This window comes from Microtus pennsylvanicus, chromosome 1, assembly GCF_037038515.1.
Source record: "Microtus pennsylvanicus isolate mMicPen1 chromosome 1, mMicPen1.hap1, whole genome shotgun sequence".
Classification (NCBI taxonomy): Eukaryota; Metazoa; Chordata; class Mammalia; order Rodentia; family Cricetidae; genus Microtus; species Microtus pennsylvanicus.
In genome coordinates, this window is record NC_134579.1 from 72,626,169 (window position 1) to 72,645,888 (window position 19,720).

Sequence of the window (19,720 nt, forward strand, 5' to 3'; positions counted from 1 at the left end):
TAAGTCAGTTAAGGCTGGCTGAAAGTCATTGGTTTCTTTATGGCATTTTCATCCCCACGTGCCATTTACTTGGTTCTCCTTGACTCCTTGCCTTCCTCCATCCCTCTTTTGCCCCTCCTCCAAATAGCCTGAACTTTCTCACTCATCCCAGGACTCATGTCTGACTCAGTTGTACCATGAGCGAAAGGACAGTAGAAGGCAGTGAGAGACGGCTGGAAAGAGCCACTCACCATAGTAAAATGCTTGAGTTAGCTTTCATCACAATGAAAATCATAAATGGATGGATTCATTCATACGAATTGATGAATTTCACATGAGAACATGAGACAAATCAAAGACAAACTGTAGTTCACACCACACGGAGGGGACTGACCTGCAGCCACATCCCTCAGCCGGGACCTGGCCCGTCAGTGGAAAGAAGCATCCTTTCGAGTACAACGAGCAGCTGAAGCAAAGCCACTTACAGTGGGCATGCCCAAAGACAGCAAGATCATATCAGGTCTGGATGAGGTTTAGGTCAGGGCCGTTCATGACCTGTGGGTCACGATCCCTTCTCACAGGGGTCGCATATCTGACATCCTACATGTCAGACATTTGCATTTCGATCCATGACAGTTATGCAGTAACACTGAAATCATTTCATGGTTGGGGGTCACCACGGCATGAGGAAATGTACTGAAGAAGGCTGAGAGCCACTGATTTAGGAGGAAGTCCTGGGACCAGCCTGAGATCAGTTTTCCTTTTTATTTCCCTGTCTTGCTCGGGCACCTCCACCTGAAACACACAACAGCACTACCTCCTCCTCAGCGGCAGCAGCTTCCGTGGAGGTACTAGCACAGCAGTGAGAAAGGGCTAGCATCGGCCTGGATTTTAACCAGACTGCCCTAGAAATGGTCATTTGCCTGTTTGATGTTGGCCGTTCACAGCCAGGTTCCTACGCTGTCATAATTACGGTCATCTGAACACAAAGTCTTCGTCTCCCATCTTAAAAGGGACACACAGTAAAAGTACAGCCACCAGGAAGTCGACGGCTTTGCTGAGAATGGTCAAACCCCCGGGCAGGCCTTTTGCACTCTGCAGCTCCATCCTTCCCACACCGTGTCAGCGGGCCTTACCGCAGAGAAGCAAAACGACGGGCTTAGTTTCAGAAGTCCGTCTTATAAAGGACACGCGAATCACGGGCGAGGATCTAAGGCAATGGCTTCTCTAGTTCTAACTCTGTCATGGGTTTTTCATTTTTTGTGGTAGATAAGAACATAAAAATGGAATTGGTAGTGAAAACGCAACATCCGGAGCAAAGGGTCTACGGTTGCGGGATGGCTCCCCTGACTGCACACAAGTCCACTGAAGGATTCGGACTCTCCGTCTGGGCCAGCACTTGCTTGAGTAGTTAACTCGGATGCATGCTGTTTTTAGATACAGGTTCTTTACAATAAAGTGATTTTTTTATTTTGTAAAAGTACCTTAATATAAGTAAGTATTGAGATAAATGAAGAAGGCCGGTGAACCGTTCAAGGTAGCATGTGTGTGTGTGTGTGTGCGTGTGTGTGTGTGTGCGTGTGTGTGTGTGCGTGTGTGTGTGTGTGTGAATCTCATACTAAAGTGTAAAAACCAATAGAAGCTGAAGTGTCCGTTCTACCGCATACACTGCGGTCCTCTGCCTGATTCTAACCATGGCCTGCGCACTGGTCTGCCGTGGACACACACGCACACATGTACGCACACACATGCACACACACATACACACACACACACAAGAAGATGATTCCCAGCAGGGTAGCAAGTATAATCTAAAAGGCTTCCTTAAGAACTCTCCCTGCCGGGCCCTCCATCTGTTGAAGAACCACCAGTACCACACCTCACCAAAAGCACACTTGCCAACAGTGTTCATGGAACGCCAGGCACCAGGTACAAATGATCAACCAAAGGGTTCCGGCTCAGAGCATCCAACCCTCCCTCTCCCTCCACCACCCCTTCTCTCCTTCTCGCCTGACAGCCTCTGCTTAATGGCTCATTAATCTCTCTGAGTAGCCAATATCTGGAAGGAAAAAAAAGCAAACCAATTCAATTAGAAAAGACACTTCTTTTACTTTGCCTCCTCCAGTTCTCTGGAATCCCTTCCATGTTTAGTTTTCTCCTTAAAACATTACCACTAAATAGGTTATTTCTTTACTCCTTGTCTCCTTCCATTGGAACCAAATAAGCAAGAGGCGAGTCTTTTTGTCTCCTTTGTTCTCTGCCACACATTAGTACCTAAAATAAATATTAGCTACTCAGTAAATACTTATTGATTAAATAAATAAAACTGAACGACAACGCCTCTCTGCCTGCCAGTGCTACCTTGGCCCCTTCTCCTTTCCATCATGATTTCTCCCCCATCTCTTCAATCACCTCTTGAGTACAGCATGTTAGCCCTTGATCTTCTTAGAGTTCTTCTTGCTAGCTGCATCTCGGCAAAGTACCAGCATCTGGGCTCCATGATTATCTATGCCATGAAAATCCTCTTTAACCCCACCCTCTTATCTTCCACTGCACCTGCCGTGCCAACCCCCAACCCTTTATTTCTACAATTAAACTTATTTTGCTCTTTGTCCGGCCCAGAGTAAAATAAGATTTGTAACTCATGCTAGATTTACATCAACAAAAATTTGTGAGTACCACCCAATGCTCAAAATCCACTGTACACAAAAGAAAGATTAAGAATCAGAATCGGATTTGAAAATTGAGCACTACATATATTCTCTGGTATCTCTGGTTGAGTCAGCAGTCTCAGCTGCAAAACAAGAATAGTATTTACTTTGTATTCTAAGGGTTATGTTCAAATGAAATGGTATACATAAGAACTTTGGAGAGGTTTATAAGCGCATGCTAACGCTACACTGTGACAATGCCGCGGCTTTGGGGACTCGTGAGAAAGTCCACGCTTTCTAGTATGAATAGACTTCATCGCTTTCTTTCTTCCTTTCATTCTGGGTCCTTATTTAGGAATAGTGCGTCTCTTATTTCCTAAAACTAACCCTAAAATTCCCCACACTAATGCTTTCCAACCCTGTCCACATACTACAATCAGTGACGCTTTCAAAAGTACAGATGAGTAAACCGATTACCTATTTCCAGGCCAACTAAATACGAATCTCCAGGAATGGAAGTATTATGTCAGGACTTTATGTTGTTGTTTTATGAGCCAGGGTCTCAGGCAGCCAAGGCTGACCTCGAACTCACCGTGGTTAAGGATGGCCTTGAACACCTAATCTACTGCTTCCACCTCCCAAGTAGGATTACAGTATAGGCCATCACATGTGGCAGCATTTTGTTTTGAAAGTTCTCTGATAGAATGCCAGGACAAGTTATCGGGGTAAAGAGGATCCTTTTAAACAGGGTGCTGAAACAACTGGATACTCAAAAGTGATGCTGAATCCCTTTCTTATATCATATTGAGAAATTAACTAATCTTTGAGGTATAACTATAAAATGTACAAATGGAACGTAGGGATGGACCTTATTTGTTAGAGAACACAGCCTTTATAACATCAAAGCATACACACACACACAAAAAAAAAAAAAACTGAACTTCATAAAGACGTAGGTTTTGGTACTCAACACGAAGAAAAAGGCAGCCCACAGCCTATGAGAAGATATTTGCCATTCACTTAGCACAGCGCAGCTTGTGTCCAAAGTATAGAAAGGGCTTTCATAAATCAATAATAAAAACACAAATAACTATTTTTTAGTATATGCAAAGAGTCTGAACAGACATTTCTCTAGAGAAGTTACACACATGGCCAGACTCATCAAAAGATGCTCAGCATCACCAGCCACCAGGGGGGCATCGACAAAGGCACCATGAGATGCACTTCACACCCACTAAGGTGATACTCGTGTCATGACGGGTAACAGTTGCCGCTTCCCCGGATGTGGAGAGGTCTGAACTGTGTGTTGCTGATGGGACTGTGCAATGGGGCAGCCAACATAGAAAGCAGCTCAGTGCGTCCTCAGTTGTTCAGCACACAGTTGTCATACGACCCACCATTTCTACCCCAAGAAAATTAAAGGATAGGCAAAAACTTGTACATGAATATAAAAAGCAGTAGAATTCCTTAGTAGGTGAAAGTAGAAATAGCCCCTGTCCATAAACAGATGAATGGAAAAAAGAGATTTAACTATGTAAACTTAAATGTTATTTGGCAATATAAAGAGATGAAGTACCGATACATGTAATGGATGAACTTTGAAAAAAGTGAGAAAAGCTAATTAGAAATGATCATACACTATATGATTTATCTATAAGAAATGTCCAGAAAAAAGACCATTCTATTGGACTTCCATATACCAAGTCCAATAAATTTTTTTGCACAGTTAAAAAAGAAATGTCCAGAATAAGCAAATAAATATGAAAGGGGAGATTGATTGGTGGTTGCCTAGCGCTGAGGGGTGAGGAGGAATGACTGCTAGTGAGCGTGTAGGTTCTTCCTTCCTTTTCTTCTCCTTCTCCCGTCTCCCTTCTCTTTCTCCTTCTCCTTCTCCTTCTTCTTCTTTTTTGATAATGGAAATATTCTAAAATTGACTGTGGTCATGGTGAATATACTAAGACCACCCAATAGTGAAAAAAAAGAGGGAGGATGGAAAAGAAAAGGGAAGGGAAGGAGAAAAATTGTGTTGTAAATTCTAATGTTAAAGCTGATGTATACTAATTTTCCTTCTAGATTTCTTGGGAATAAAAATGGCATCTTCTAAAACTTTGACTCCTCCATTTCTTTTTCTGAAATCATAACTGACATAGCAGGTGTGTGATATCCTTGGAATGACTTTGTTTTTCTTCAACCAGCGGAGTGTTCCTACCTAGGTAATGCTCTTTAATTTTAACAAAAACTCCAAGTATCAGGCTACAGCACCTGGCCGGTCCATTCACCTTGCCTAGCTTGGCTCACGTGAGCTCCACGTGTGATCAGTCAGCAGCGCACAAAGAGGAAGGGACGTAGACAGTGCAAACCAGGCTCCCGGGTTCTGCATCCAAGTACAGCCGCGGTGTGTACGCCAGCCCTTGGATGTGGCCTCTCGCCCTTAGGAACCACACTGATGCCAGTTCCCCAGGACCCAGCTCTGCTCTGACTGACTTTGTTTACTAAATAAATTCATCCCTACTCCTGGAGTAGTTTCAACTTTTAGACAGAAAGACATCTATTGATGATCACTGATACACAGTATTTTATTGTTTGATATTAAACAATTAAGAGTTATTGTTTTATCCCACAAGTACGTTATACATGAAAATAAACATAATCTAGAATGCAGCCCCTAGGAGTGGGACGGTGGGGGTTCTCTATCCACCCTGTGCCTTATAGGGACAGTGTTACTTCAATAAATCCATGTGCAAGCTAAATTTCTTTCATGGAAATAAAGCTCTGGCCTGAGGAAGTAAGCATAAAGACAGAATCTAATGAACATTTCCCAAAATGACTTTGAATACTTAACATAATTTTTTAGAGGTTAGTGATTTGGTCTTCTAGTAGACTTCAACACTTTAATAGATCTTTGGAAATGCTTTCAACAAAGTCTTGAGAGGATAGAAAAAAGAAAAATGCTGTAATATATTGAGATATTTTAAAATATTGGGAATTTTATCTAAAATAGTATTAAATGGTTTAACTCAGGAAATAAAAACAGCAAAACACAAAACTATAATTGTCTGGGCAATAGGCGGAGGGCTCCCTCCTGCAACTCCAGGACACTAAAACACACAGAGAAAACAAAATGAGGATATTCAATATTAATTTGAGAAAGAACATTAAGTATTTCAGTTTTGGGTATGATAATTTTAAACTGAAAGTATGTTCACTTAGAAGATTAAGAATAAAACTCCCCGCAAAGAATCCAGGTAAGAATGGCCTGAAAGCTACCATGAGTGCCACAGTTTAGAACTGTGCTCTAGGAGAACCCAAAACCAGGCACTGACTACGAAAAGTAAGACGTGGTTGAGTGACAAGAAATAATGGGCCTCTCTCTCTCTCTCTCTCTCTCTCTCTCTCTCTCTCTCTCTGTGTGTGTGTGTGTGTGTGTGTCTGTCTGTCTGTCTGTCTGTCTGTCTCTCTCTCTCCACAAAGAAACACCAAAGGCATGTTTCAGAGTAGTTGACAGTTGTTCAAAGCTGGGAAATGCGACCAGATCATAGGGGTTCAGGGACCAGCCTGGGCAGAACAGGATAGTGTCGCAGCTTTCCTCAGAACAAACCCAAGCACTGGAAAACAACCACGGACACTTCTTGTTAAAACTATAAACAAATTCTCAAACCAACTCTACACACGGAGGACACCAGAACTTCCTCCAATTTCCAACACATAGCAGAGCAAACTTTCCAATTGGAAGTTCATCCTAGAAAAACATTCAGGCGCATTTCTATACAACACAATTTCAGAACACAGGAAGAAATAATTCCATTAGCAATCTTAAAAAAAATAATTATCCTTACAATGTAAGGATAATGCTGGTTCAGCCTTTGGTGCAGATGTTTAGATATTAAAATGCTATTTTTAAAAGAGCCACAAATATGTATGAATATACGCCAACCGCTCTCATCATAAAGGCTTTTGAAAATGGTTGAAGAAGCATTTATCTTCCCATATTGCAAACACAAAATATTGACTGTTACACAGTTATGAGACAAAGGCAAGGTTGAAGGGTTAGACATGGTAGGAGGACAGCACAGGAGACAAGTGCAGGGCAAGTGAGAGCCTGCTGCGGCTTGCTGGCCCCGCTTTCTGCAGCTCCTTCCTGGTCCTCCCTGAGGCTCCCCCAACACATCCACATCCTCTCGAAGGAACTGACTCTCCCTTTAAGACGAACCAAGCAAGCATCCAAAGGCAACGTGCAGAACTGTAATCAAAAAATGTCCACGTCTAGCCGGCAGACAAGCAAGCAAAGAAAACCCAGCTGTCAGTCCCTGAGCCGCGCCGGGGTTGGGGGGGTTTCGGGTTTCCTTCGGCCTTTTCCTGTCTCTCCCACCTTGTGTCTCCCTCAGTAATAACAGTTTTCTAATAAGCGTAAAGCACAGATAAATTCTCCATCTGTCCTTGTGCGATACACGCTGCTGAAAGAGGAAAAGAGTGCAATACTCACAACAATGAAGAATTCCTACACATGCTGTTCCGTTTTCTTGCTCTAAAAAGATGGAAGGTTAATCTACAGAGCTTGCAGAATTAGAAAAATAAGGGGGAGGGAGATCGACCCACACAATCCTCCAGCCCACCGCAGAGGAGCTCAAGCTTGCTGACGTCACACATTCATGAATGGATGTAAATTGGGCTGGTTTAGGATCCCCGCACAGACTTAGTGGTGGTGTGTGCTGTGAAGGAAAGGGGGGGGGAGGGAGGGGAGGGCCCAGAGCACACACAGCCAATAGGCTTCGGGCAGGTATGGCCAGCCCTCTTTCAGAAAGAATCTGGTCACAGAATAAACAGAGCCCGCCAATCAGACATCTGTCACAGCCTTAAACCAAACCAGCAGAGCTGCTGCAGCAGCAGGAGCAGTGTGGGGGTGGGGGGGACAGGAGAGGAGGAGAGGAGAGGAGGGGAGGGGAGAGGAGAGGAGGGGAGAGGAGAGGAGGGGAGAGGAGAGGAGGGGAGAGGAGAGGAGGGGAAGAGGATGGGGGGAAGAGGAAGGGGAGAGACTGTGATTATCATGAATAAAGGAGTCAAAAGGGAATTCTGGAAGGCTCAATGTCCCAAAGTTAAATCACTAGAGCTTTCTATTCACTGGGGATATTAGAGCTATTTCCTTTAACCCCTTTCTTGATGTTCAATAACATGCTTAATGTGAGAAAAATAAATCAAAATCAGAGAATTAGTTCCTAAGATTAGAGTCAGGTCACCATGTATACACCCCATAACACAATTCAGTACACTAAAATAACAGGGCAAGGGTAAGATGGCATTACACAAACTGAATTGCTTTTTATAACAATGTGTTCCTGACCTTTGTGGTGTATCAAAAGTGGGAGGAGAAGGGCGACTTACAGTTAGATTTAAATAAAGTACATTATTCCCTCATCAATTTTATTCAATACCTGACACTCAATTAAGACAAGGCTCTAGCCGGGCGGTGGTGGCGCACGCCTTTAACCCAGCACTTGGGAGGCAGAGACAGGCGGATCTCTGTGAGTTCGAAGCCAGCTTGGTCTACAAGAGCTAGTTCCAGGACAGGCTCCAAAACCACAGAGAAACCCTGTCTCGAACCCTCCTCCCCCCAAACAAAACAAAAGAAAACAAAACAAATAAGACAAACAAAAGACAAGGCTCTAAAAGGCTCTTAATGAATCTTGGAGCAAATTCTGACTTCAGTGTGGAATCTTAGCAGCAAAGACATCTTGCTCACTCACCAAATGGGCTCATGATATTTATTTATTCTGAATTTTTTAACATTATACCAAAGTGGAGACTAACGCAACAGACTATCCCTTCTCCCTAACACTTTGCCTTACAATTATCAATACTTTCCAAATACTGACCATCACTTTTTGTGTTTGGAAATGGTCCCAAATCCTTGAACCCACATGGTCTCAGTTGTGAGAAGTCTATGGCTGAGAGCCTTCGCACAGATTCATTCTAGTGCTCAACAAGATGCGTGTAGAGCAAAGAGAGGGGAAGTGCTTGTTACAAGACTTTTCCACTATTGCTTTATACAAGGAATAGAATATCAGGGGCAAAGAGGGTCACCCGATCTCTAGAAAAAAGTCTGTAGAATATCACTGTGGAAAAGATGGACCAAAGAAGCTTATCTATCTACGTAGGGTAGGAGTGCTCACAGCTAGTATAGTACAGAAATGTTGCTGGCAGGCCCTGAGGGTACCACAAAGACTATGCCAAATATCCATATGTCAACCTTATTTGAGAATGATTTTAAATGAGAATAAGATGAAAAATATGCATACTTATTTGTTTTAATGGTAATCAAGACCAACAAGAATACAATCGAACTCCCAGACTTATAAAAACAAACAAACCATTTTCCTCTTAAAATAATACAGGCTAATTAACAGAGGGAATCAACAGTCCACATGGGCTTACTATAGATGGTGCCAATAAGATCCGCAACTAGTGTATCAAGCTATATATGTTAAAAGTTTTCTGGGGTTTGCATGCAAATCATATCTACACAAAGAAAGCTATTTTAAAAGTCAGTTAGCTTTGCTCTGGAAGTTGCCATAATTATAGCAAGGGTCAATTAGTAGCAGCACATTGAACCAGTCCTCCAGTGGTAGCGAGCGTCTCTGCAGCAGTTCAACAGTCCAGAGCCTAAACATGCCCCTAAGAACAGCCCACCCAAGACTGCTGGCTTAATACATCACCTGGTGAAGTCAAACTGATGGCTGTATGGCCTTGTCACTTCAGCCTGGTGGATTCTCTCTGGGTTATCATGCTTCCTGGTACCACCAAACCATCAACTGAACCAACAGGGTCCTCTAGGTCAAGTCTCATGGGAGGCCATCGGGAAGGTGCCTATCCAAACTGTAGAAGGTGTAGACATCATTCTCAGGAGAGATCATTGCATATGGGGAAAGAAGAAGGGAAGACAAACATATAAAGGTGTGCACCCTAAGAGGGCGCCACCCAAGAGAACCTTGCTGAGGTGACATGAACGCACAGACGTGGTCACCACAAGTGAAACGGGCCTGGTGTGCTTGAGGAGCCAAACTTTTTTGTTTTTGAGACAGGATTTCTCTCTGTAGCTTTGGAGCCAGTGTTGGAACTGACTCTGTTCCCGCGGTACTCGAACTCACAGAGGCAGATCCGTCTGCCTGTGCCTCCTGAGTGCTGGGATTAAAGGCATGTACCACCACTGCCCAGCTTGAGGAACCAAATTCAAATTCTTAAATTTTAGTTAAGTTTTAAAAATAATCACATGTGGCTAATAGCTAACATCTAGTATAGTCACCTCAATAAACCCTGAGTTGAATTTTATCATCTTGAATAGTTTTTAATGTCAGCAACATGGACAAGTGTGGGAGCTATACAGCCATTAAATTAACCCCTTCAGGTTTCAGTAATGACTAGAAGATGATTCTGCTCTTCTTACTTAAGAACATTTTCAAAATTCATTAGCAGATAAACGTCTGCCAGGCAGTGGAGGCACACACCTTTAATCCTAGCACACGGAGGCAGAGGCAGGCAGAGCTATGTGACTTTGAGACCAGCCTGGTCTACAGAGTGAGTTCCAGGACAGGCTCCAAAGTTACACAGGAAACCATGTCTTGAAAAACCAACCAAACAAAAAACCCAAACCTAAATATAGGAATCATGGTACATTTTTTTTCTTGCTATAGAAATATTAGCTGTTTTAGTTTTTGTTCTTTGTGAAAAATGTGTATTTAAAAAAGGAAAATGGCTTGTTATACAACCATAAACTAAGGCAGATCTTAAGTACCAAGACTTAGCAGTTACTTTTGATCAAACATTGTAGAAAAAAAAGAATATAGTTAGCACACGTACTGATGCATGCAGACTTGGATTTCCGCCCCAGGTACCAGTGTGCAGGGGTCAAAACTGGCAAAGCTCTGTGCTGCCTGTCAATCACGGGAGCCTAGACTGCCTGAGCTTCAGTTTTCTCTTTCGTAAACAGGCCTATAGAGGCTGCACTATGCATTGTGCGGATGTTAGATAAAGTAGCGCACACAGGAGTTAGCACATCATCAGATTGCGGAAGGTAGCACGCTGTATCTGTAGTTGGTGTGTTATTAGTCAAACACTGTGGACTCCCTCACCCCTTTAGAACAGAAATTTCAACAGCTACTCAGGTACAAGTGTCAAAATTATGGAAATAATACACTAGCACTACTTTTATTATAATAAAACTCTAACAGATACATTCAGGAAATCATATAATTGACCAGTAACATTTTTTTTCCACAAAGGAAAGGTCAACCAAGTATCCTTTCTTTAGGAGACTGGCAGAATCATCTGAGGTTATGAACCAGTGCGGACAGTGCTTCAGGTAGGCAGGCCGGCTAATAAAGAACCCTTAGAAAGCGGCTAAAATTTTCACATTAGGATGCAGCTTGTACAAAACGGTACTATCTAGTATGGAAAACACTCTCCTAGTTGAGAACACAGGTCTGAACTCTACTCTCATGTCTGTGTGTTAACCCTAACCTCTCTGTACCCTTCCCATAACGAATGTACCATTAATCAACACAGGAATTTAGTGTTCAAAGACCTTAGCAGGCTATTCAATTATGTTTGCTTACTTCCCATTAAACGGAGAAAGTGATTTTAAAAAATAAGGAAAATACTCTTCTACAAATCACTAAGTTATACTTGTGTTAAGGGAGAGTCCCACAGCTACACAGGCTCCAGGGGTGGCCAGCCTGGATCTCCAGGGGTCGCCAGCCTGGATCAGCTTGGCAAGATCACGGCCACTCAGTCCCGTGGTCTCATTTGTATTTAAAAGATTGTTATAAGGAATACCAAATGCTTCTGCGGTGTCCAGCAGCGTGCATGATGCCTCCCAGAAAAAGAGCTCAGGCAGGGGGTTTGCACTAGAGCTTCATACCAGGGAGAGGTTTTCTATTCTTAGAAAATTAGACACCCACATTACAGGTAACTGCACTATAATCCAGTGAATTACCACCTTTGTCCCTGTTGCTGTGGTCACAGTCTGTTTTTGTCTAATATACATGCTTTTATAATTAACGCTTTGCTTGTTCGTCCTTGTTTTGAATTGACTTCCCTCCTAACCTCAGTGTGTGTGTGTGATGATGATAAGCACTTAAAATCACTATGAATAAAATTTTAGATTTAAATACATATATATGAACATTGAAAAGATAAAAATCTCATGTAGGAAAATTCTATTATCATCTTTATGATAAAAGGAACCCCTTAAATGCATGCATAGTTTGGCAAACTTAAAAGAGTACCATTAGTTAACTGAATCTGAGCTCTGAAATATTTTTTTCAAAGGATAATAAAACATCAAATCAACTGTAGAGAAGCAATTTTTGTAATGCTATATGCTATCTAGACAAACTGTAACAACATGATGAAGTTTTAATGTATCCTCTCTGCCAAAGGAGTGCTTATTAGTGAAGGATGTAAGAATTCTCCTGGCTGATACTGCAAACATACTGGAGCGAATTGCTTCTCAATTGATCAAATATTTAGCAACCTCAAAATACATCATCCATAATGATGATGATCCATTGTGGTGAGGTGCCATAACCAAGCTTTCAGGGGTCTCAACATACTGTCTGTGATGCTGGAAACATTTTACATACTAGAAGAACAAAATGAGACTGTTACTCTGTGCCTTGCATCATCCAGATCAGGCCATTGTCGAGGGTGGTGGCACAGTGAAGATGCGCTTAGTGACGGAGAAAGCTAGAAGAAACTTCCTGAAGAGTGGTACAAACCCCAGAACTGGGAGGGTTGGCGCACACTCAGCCTTTGGGAAGCGGAAGTGGGAAGTCATAAGATCAAGACAGGGAAACCTAGGAACAAGGAGGCATTTTCATTCTGCCTTCAAAGTAGAGATAAGACAGGAGGCAGAGACAGGAGGGAGCGGGCATCTGCCTTTTCCTTTAGGTAGGCCCCTCACACCCCCACTTCGAGGGAAGTGTCTCTCCGGCCACTTTCAAGCCCTCTCTAAGGGTTTGAAGAGTGAGCAGTGGCTCAAGTCAGGCCACCTCATGCCCTGGGTCATGGTTAGTGAAAAGGGACAGACACATGGCAAAGCCAGCCAATGGAAATGATCAGACTCAGTCCTAGGATTTTCGCTGAAACTATTGAGAAGTAAACCATTTTTTTTTAAATTAGGATACTAATTATAAGGGAAGTGTGAGCAAAGAGCTGTGCGCATCCCTTTAATGGACAAGACTTCAGTACAGCTCTCTGCTTTTCTTATAACTCGTACCCTGACATACACGTCTGAAGCTGTACCCCCTCACCCCACAAGCCAATCAGTCTCTCCCTCCCCACTTCATTTTCTTTTTAAAGCTTAAACCAATTTGATACGGATTGCCATCGGCTGCAGCCAAGGGAGACCTCGGCGTGAAGTTACTGACATCGTTCGTATCTCCCCACACTCCACAAGGCCAACTACAGCCCGACCCCTGTGCCAGTCTCTTTAACACTAGGAACCTCTATACTTGTATCGATTAACCTTCAAGACCTGTCTTCTAACTTCGACATTTTTCAGTTTTTACATTTTATTGTTGTCTTTAACATCTTCAGTGCTCAGTATTCTCCACTCAAGAGGGGGATCTATCATTGTTTAATTTCCTTTTCCTTTCACTCTTTCTTTCTCTTTCTTTCAAACACAGTCTTCTATGCTGCCAAGGATGACCTCAAACTCTCTGAGCCAGGTGCCTCAGTCTCCCACTAGCAATGGCTGCAAGTGCCACAGAGCACTGCCTTGATGTTGCGGCGTCAGCCACACCACACATGGACACACACTGCTAAAATTCGCCTCTATAGCTCCACATTGCACACATTTCTCATCCTTGGCTCTTCTTGTGAGACCAACAGATTATACCTGTGAGTCTCTGTCTCTTCAAATAGATTGTAAAATCCTGTTTTTCTATGATCCCCTTCCTGACATTGATTTTAAAAGCTGGTTTTCAATGCTTTGTCTGAATGTCCATTTTAATCGATTCTTTCTTCTATGACTAGTCTAAATATACTGAAAGAAAAATATTAGAATAGCTCAAGAAATTATTCGAGAGTAGAGACTCTCCCCAAAGAATATTGTGTTGTGAGCAAAAGATGTTTTTCTCACTTACCAGTGCATTATCTGTGTCCCTAGCTCTTCCTCTGGTGGCTAGGACTATTATGGAGCACAATGATAACAGAGCTACAAATGATAGGGCTTCACCAAGATTTCAAGCATTCTGCTAACTGCTCCTAGCAAGAGTCAGCTGTCAGCTTGTCACAGCCTTGTCCACTCTGGGGCTCTCAACTGAGGGATCCTCCAGGTCAGATTGGCCTGTGGCATGTCTGCCAAAGACTGTCTTGTCACAGCCTTGTCCACTCTGGGGCTCTCAACTGAGGGATCCTCCAGATCAGATTGGCCTGTGGCATGTCTGCCAAAGACTGTCTTGACAGATGATTGACGTGGCAGGTCGCAGTCCACTATAGGTGGTACCATCCCTAAGCAGGTGGGGCTGGGCTGTATAGGAAAGATAGCTGAGCATGGGGCTGAGAGCAAGCCACAGAGTGAGCCAGTAAACACCATTCCTCCATGGACCTTGCCCTGAGTTCCTGCCCTCAATTCCCTCAATGATGGACTGTGGTTTGAAATACTGGCTGAAATAAACCCTTTCCTCCCCAGATTGTTTTTGGTAAGAAAGCATTATCTGAGCAACAGAAAGCAGACTAGAAAAGTCCTAGTAAATATTCCATTCGGTTCCTACGATGATTTAAGGCAAGAATTTGAATCTTGTTTTAAGGTGAGGGAAGTGAAGTATATGAAGCAGATGGGAGACTCAACGTACTAGAATGTATCTCGTGAGGCAGTCCAGCCAGGACTACTCGGTCAGACCACACGCTCCAGCCAGCTTCACACAAAGGGAAAGAGGCACCCAAAACCCTAGCTTTAAAAGAATCATATACCATGTTTATTTGTTTTGAAGAAACAAAGTTGTTATTATATGGGAAAATGATAATATCTCTCTCTATTTTCTTGGTTTTTCAAGACAGGGTTTCTCTATGTAATAGCCATGGCTGTCCTGGAATTTGCTTTGTAGCTCAGGCTGGCCTCAAACCTACAGAGATCCGCCTGCCTCTGCCTCCCTAGTGCTGGGATTAAAAGCGTGTGCCACCACAACCCTGCTAAGGGAAATGATAATCTTTTTGAATTCTTTCATTCTCTCTCTCATATATATACATATATATATATATATATATATATATATATATATATATTATATAATGGTAATATATAGATGAGAGAGAGAGGTATGTGTATTACACTTAGCTTTATTTAAGGGTGTTTTTCAGTGCTTGGTACTACAAAGGTCTTAGCCCACACTGATCTCACAGATGTAAGGAGGAGGGCCTCACACACGGTGTGGATGAACAAGCAGGAGACAGATGTACAGCACCACAAGGCGACAGTCGGTGGGTACCTTCGAGAAACCACCTTTCCTACATCCTCAGTCACAGCTATGAAAACAGCCAGCATTTCCGTATGTGTGTTTGTGTACAGGTGGGTATGTGCTTGTAGAAGCCGTCAGTTGTCTTTCTCAGTTACTCGTCACTCTATTATTTGAGACAAGGTCTCACACTGAGCCTAGAGCTTAGATTCTACTAAACTGATGCCAGAAAGCCCTTGGAAGCCGCTTCTCTCTGCTGCCCACCTACTCCCTCTCCGCTGACTCTATGGTGCTAGAGTATAGAGACATGCTACCATGCCTGGAGATACACACATACACACACAGACACACACACACACAGACTCACAGACACACATATACAATGCTAGGGTATAAAGACATGCTACCATGCCTGGAGATACACACACACACACACACACACACACACACTGCTAGGGTTATAGAGATATGCCACCATGCTTGGAGATACACACACACACACACTGCTAGGGTTATGCCACAATGCCTGGAGACATACACGGACACAGACACATGGCTACTGAGGGTCTAAACTGTACGTCCTCATGCCTGAACGGCAAGCACTCGAGTGGTTCAGCCATCTCCCGGCCCTCATGATTGAATGGCAGGCACTTCACTGACTGAGCCGTCTCCCCAGCCCCTAGAATGTCCTAAAGTGTTAACATACACTTGCCGTGTGACGGGACCATTCTCCTCCTAGTTATTTACACGCATGAATACCTGAGCACAGAATATCATTCGGAAATTTGATTTACTCTTGGAGTATACTCTTCTTGTGGACTGGGGAGTTCCTTTAAATCATTGCTATTAAGCCGGCCACCTTGTCTATTAAATTGAGCACATTACAGATTCAGGTCAAGCGTCTACTTGGGCTGGAGTTTTCAGAATCAGCTGATTGAGCTCCAGGCTTTCCAGTGTTATTCCTTTAGAGGCCACCTTTATAGTCTTCAGAAAAAAACGTGAATGTGGCGTGCTTTGTTTTCAATATTGTATGAAAACAGGAAAAAATAAAACAAAGATTTAGAAAACATACACACAAGACTTTAACACAAATGGAATGCCCAGTAAGTGAACCAATAGCGTCAGAGCCTTCAGCAGTCATGACAACTGTTCTGTTCACACATGTTGCAATGTGCCTAGGAGGAGTACAAGAAGCCGTACAAGACAGTGTGCTCTTTATAATTGCTCCATTACAAGACAGGGTCTCACACAGCCCAAGCTGTCCTCAATGTTACCATGCAGAGATATAGATATGATACGTTAAGGGTAGGCAGAGGCTGAATTGCCCTACCTGCCTCTATTCCCAAGAGAAGGGATTACGGCACCGCTGACATGCCTGGCTTCCTTTATGACTCCTTTGTATAAACTTCTAGGGAGAGGGGACCGATGAGAAGAAGTGGCTTTTGGCTAAGGATAAGCATGGCGGAGAGGGACTAGAGAGGTCAGGGGGAACTCCCAGGGTAAGGCTTAGCTCACCACCTCATTGTGTGATGATTTCCCAGGTGAATGTTAAAAATTCTCTAATTGTACACTTTAAAGATGTGCAATTTCTTGTATGCTAAGTTTACCTTAATAAGGCCAGTAAGCAAATGGCTCAAAATTTACATATATAGCCAACAAAGATTTCAAAATTACTGCTTAATACTTCTAAATCCTTTAATTTCTATTTTATTTTTAATACTATGTATGTGTCTGTGTGTTGATAGGAACACGTGAGCGCAAGTGCCTGAGAAGGCCAGAGACATCAGATCCCCAGGACTAGAATTATATGAAGCTGGTTGCCACCTCTTGATGTGGATGCCAGGAACTGAATTCAGGTCGTTTACAAGGAAGACTCTCAACCTCTGAGACATGGCTCCAGCTGCCACTTTAAAACATTTTGAAAGTAAACACTAAAAACAACAAGGCTCGATGTGAAAACAGCAAAACAAATGTGTGATAGTCACACCTCAAATGTTTGAATTTGTGTATAATACGTTTTTTTCCACTTTAAGGAAAAGGAATATTTGATAGGTTAAAAACAATGACAGAAAATACATATTGATTTGTGTGCTACGCAGCGGGAGTTTTGAAACTTTTCAGGCTGAGGCTGCAGTTCGGTTGGCAAGTGCCAGTCCTGGGTTCGAGCCCCAGCATGGTGTAGACGCTCGCCTGCTGGGAGGGGGAAGCAGGAGGATGAGAAGTTCACGGTCACCTCTGGCTAGAGTTGAACAACCGAGGCTATGTGAGGCTGTTTCCAAAAAACTGTTTTCAAAAACTGCAATTACAATCCAGTAGAGGCTATGCAGTCACCTGAGGGGCTAAAGGCTCACCTTTAAAATGAGACGAGCTCCGACGGCACAGGGAGCAGCGCAGCGCATCGGATACGCTGGGTGTGCTGTCCGAAGAGACTTGTTTGTCCTGTGTGTGTGCACTCGGTGCCACAGAAGTCATATTCCTTACTCTGAGTCATGGTATAAAAAGCTTTACAAATCACTATTCACTAATACATACAGTTAACACACGTCTATTTCATTCATTCATTTATTCACTCATTCATTCATTCACTTTGCAGGGTTGGGGATGGAACGTTCTAGTCAAGCACGCTGCCACTGACCCACATCCCCAAGCTTCTTGTTATTCTTTGTGTTCGTTTTACATGCCATGCCGTTTGTGTCAAACAATCTTCATTACACTGTGATCTTTTAGGGTTTCAGGTTTCTACATTCTAGAAAAACAATAATGGGGAAGGAATATGGTCCTAGACATTCTTTGTAAATAATGTACTTTACAGCTCACAAGGTACATAGCAGATAGGTTGATTGTATATGTAAGCAAAGTAAGGCCATGAGGAGATGGGTTCATCCTCTAGCTGTGTCGAAATCCTGTAGTACGGTGAAAACTAGACATTTAGAATCCTACTCATTGCCCTTTCCCCTCTCCCATCATCTGCAGAATAACAATTAATGATGAACTTTTTTAGTCTGTGATGCTGGGATCCAAGCCGTACCCTGCGCCTTGTTCATGCTAGGCATCCCTGTACCACTGGGCAAGCTACACGCCAGTCCTTAAAGGTGTTTTACAAAGTGGAACATCAACAATGAAAAGCCCAGTTTCTAGCATCAAAAATATTCAATAACCAAATCCAAGAACACATAGAAAACTCATCTACTATGATCCAGTTGACTTCATCCCAGAGATGCAGGATTGGTTCAACATATAAAAATCTATCAATGTAATCCACCATATAAATAAACTGAAAGAAAAAAACAATACTTATCTCATTAGATGCTAAAAGAGCATCTGACAAAATTCAGCATCCCTTTAAGATAAAGGTCATGGAGAGATCAGGGATTCAATGAATGTATCTAAACATAATAAAAGCAATATGCAGCAGCCTGACAATCAACATCAAATTAAATGGGGAAAAACTCAAAGTGATTCCACTAAAATCAGGAACAAGACAAAGCTGTCTACTCTCTCCATACCTTTTCAACATAGTACTCGAAGTTCTAGCTAGAGCAATAAGACAACAAAAGGAGATCAAAGGGATACAAATTGGAAAGGAAGAAATCAAACTTTTGCTCTTTGTAGACGATATGATTGTTTACATAAGCAACCCCAAAAATTTTACAAGGGAACTCTTACAGCTGATAAATAGTTTCAGTAATATGGCTGGATACAAGAAAAAATCAGTAGCCCTCCTATATACAAATAAAGGGACCGAGAAAGAAATCAGAGAAACATCACTGTTTACAACACTCACAAATAACATAAAATATCTTGGGAGTAACACTAACTAACCAAAGAAGTGAAGGGCCTGTATGACAAGAACTTTGAGGAAAGTAACTGCAGAAGCTCCGAGAAGGGAGGAGACTGGAGGAAGGCTGAAATCTGCTCCTCCCGGCCTAGACGACAGTCTGTGCTTGTGATTTGCTTGTCTTTGGCATGTGCGTGTTTGTAAAGGGAATAAAGGCTTGTCCTTACACAAACACACCCTATCCTTGTGATGCAGTTTGCTCTACCACTCCCAGTTTGTACCGCCATCCTCTTAGCGAGGGCCTGGATTAAGTCTTCTTTTTCTTTCTAAGAGAATGATCACTTTACGCAGGGTGGTTCTAGCCAGTTACAATAAGAGGATAGAGTGGAACTGGTCTGTACAGAGGAAGGAGGTGAAGAAAACAGACAAGAAAGAGCGGGGACAATTCTGCCAGCGTAGCCCATGCCAGGTGTAACATTGCTAAGGCACATGTTAGTACTTCCCATTTCAATGTAAGGTCACCTGTATGAGGTGTGGCGCTGCACTCCTGGATTCCCAGTAGCTGGGAGGCAGAGACAGGACACTCAGAAGTCCGGTGGAATCCGTGGCTCATAGTGAGTCTGAGGCTAGCTCAGACACTCAGAAGTCTGGTGGAATCCGTGGCTACATAGTAAGTCTGAGGCTAGCTCAGACTCCATAAGACTCTGGCTCAAAAAAAATCCTTCAGGTGAGATCACAGTATACAAATACTCCAAAAAAGGAATTAGAAGTCTTAAATATTATAAGATAACAAATGTTGAATTAGGAAGCATGGACTGTTTTAAAATGAGCTTTATACAACTCTCCCCAAATAAACTGTAACT

At 42.8% G+C, this 19,720-nt stretch overlaps 1 protein-coding gene across 3 annotated transcripts in view; it reads right to left on the reverse strand.

The window, feature by feature from the left end:
• Map3k13 (mitogen-activated protein kinase kinase kinase 13) overlaps positions 1-19,720 on the reverse strand; it is a 142,842-nt gene that overhangs the window by 80,330 nt on the left and 42,792 nt on the right. Inside the window, exon 1 of one of the 3 annotated variants that reach the window (XM_075968072.1) lies at positions 7,114-7,343. The exons of the other annotated variants lie outside the window; for them this stretch is intronic. The gene's annotated coding sequence lies outside the window, so the exon portion shown is untranslated. Of the gene's footprint in view, positions 1-7,113; positions 7,344-19,720 lie in introns of those variants that run through there. 3 annotated transcript variants of the gene reach the window in all.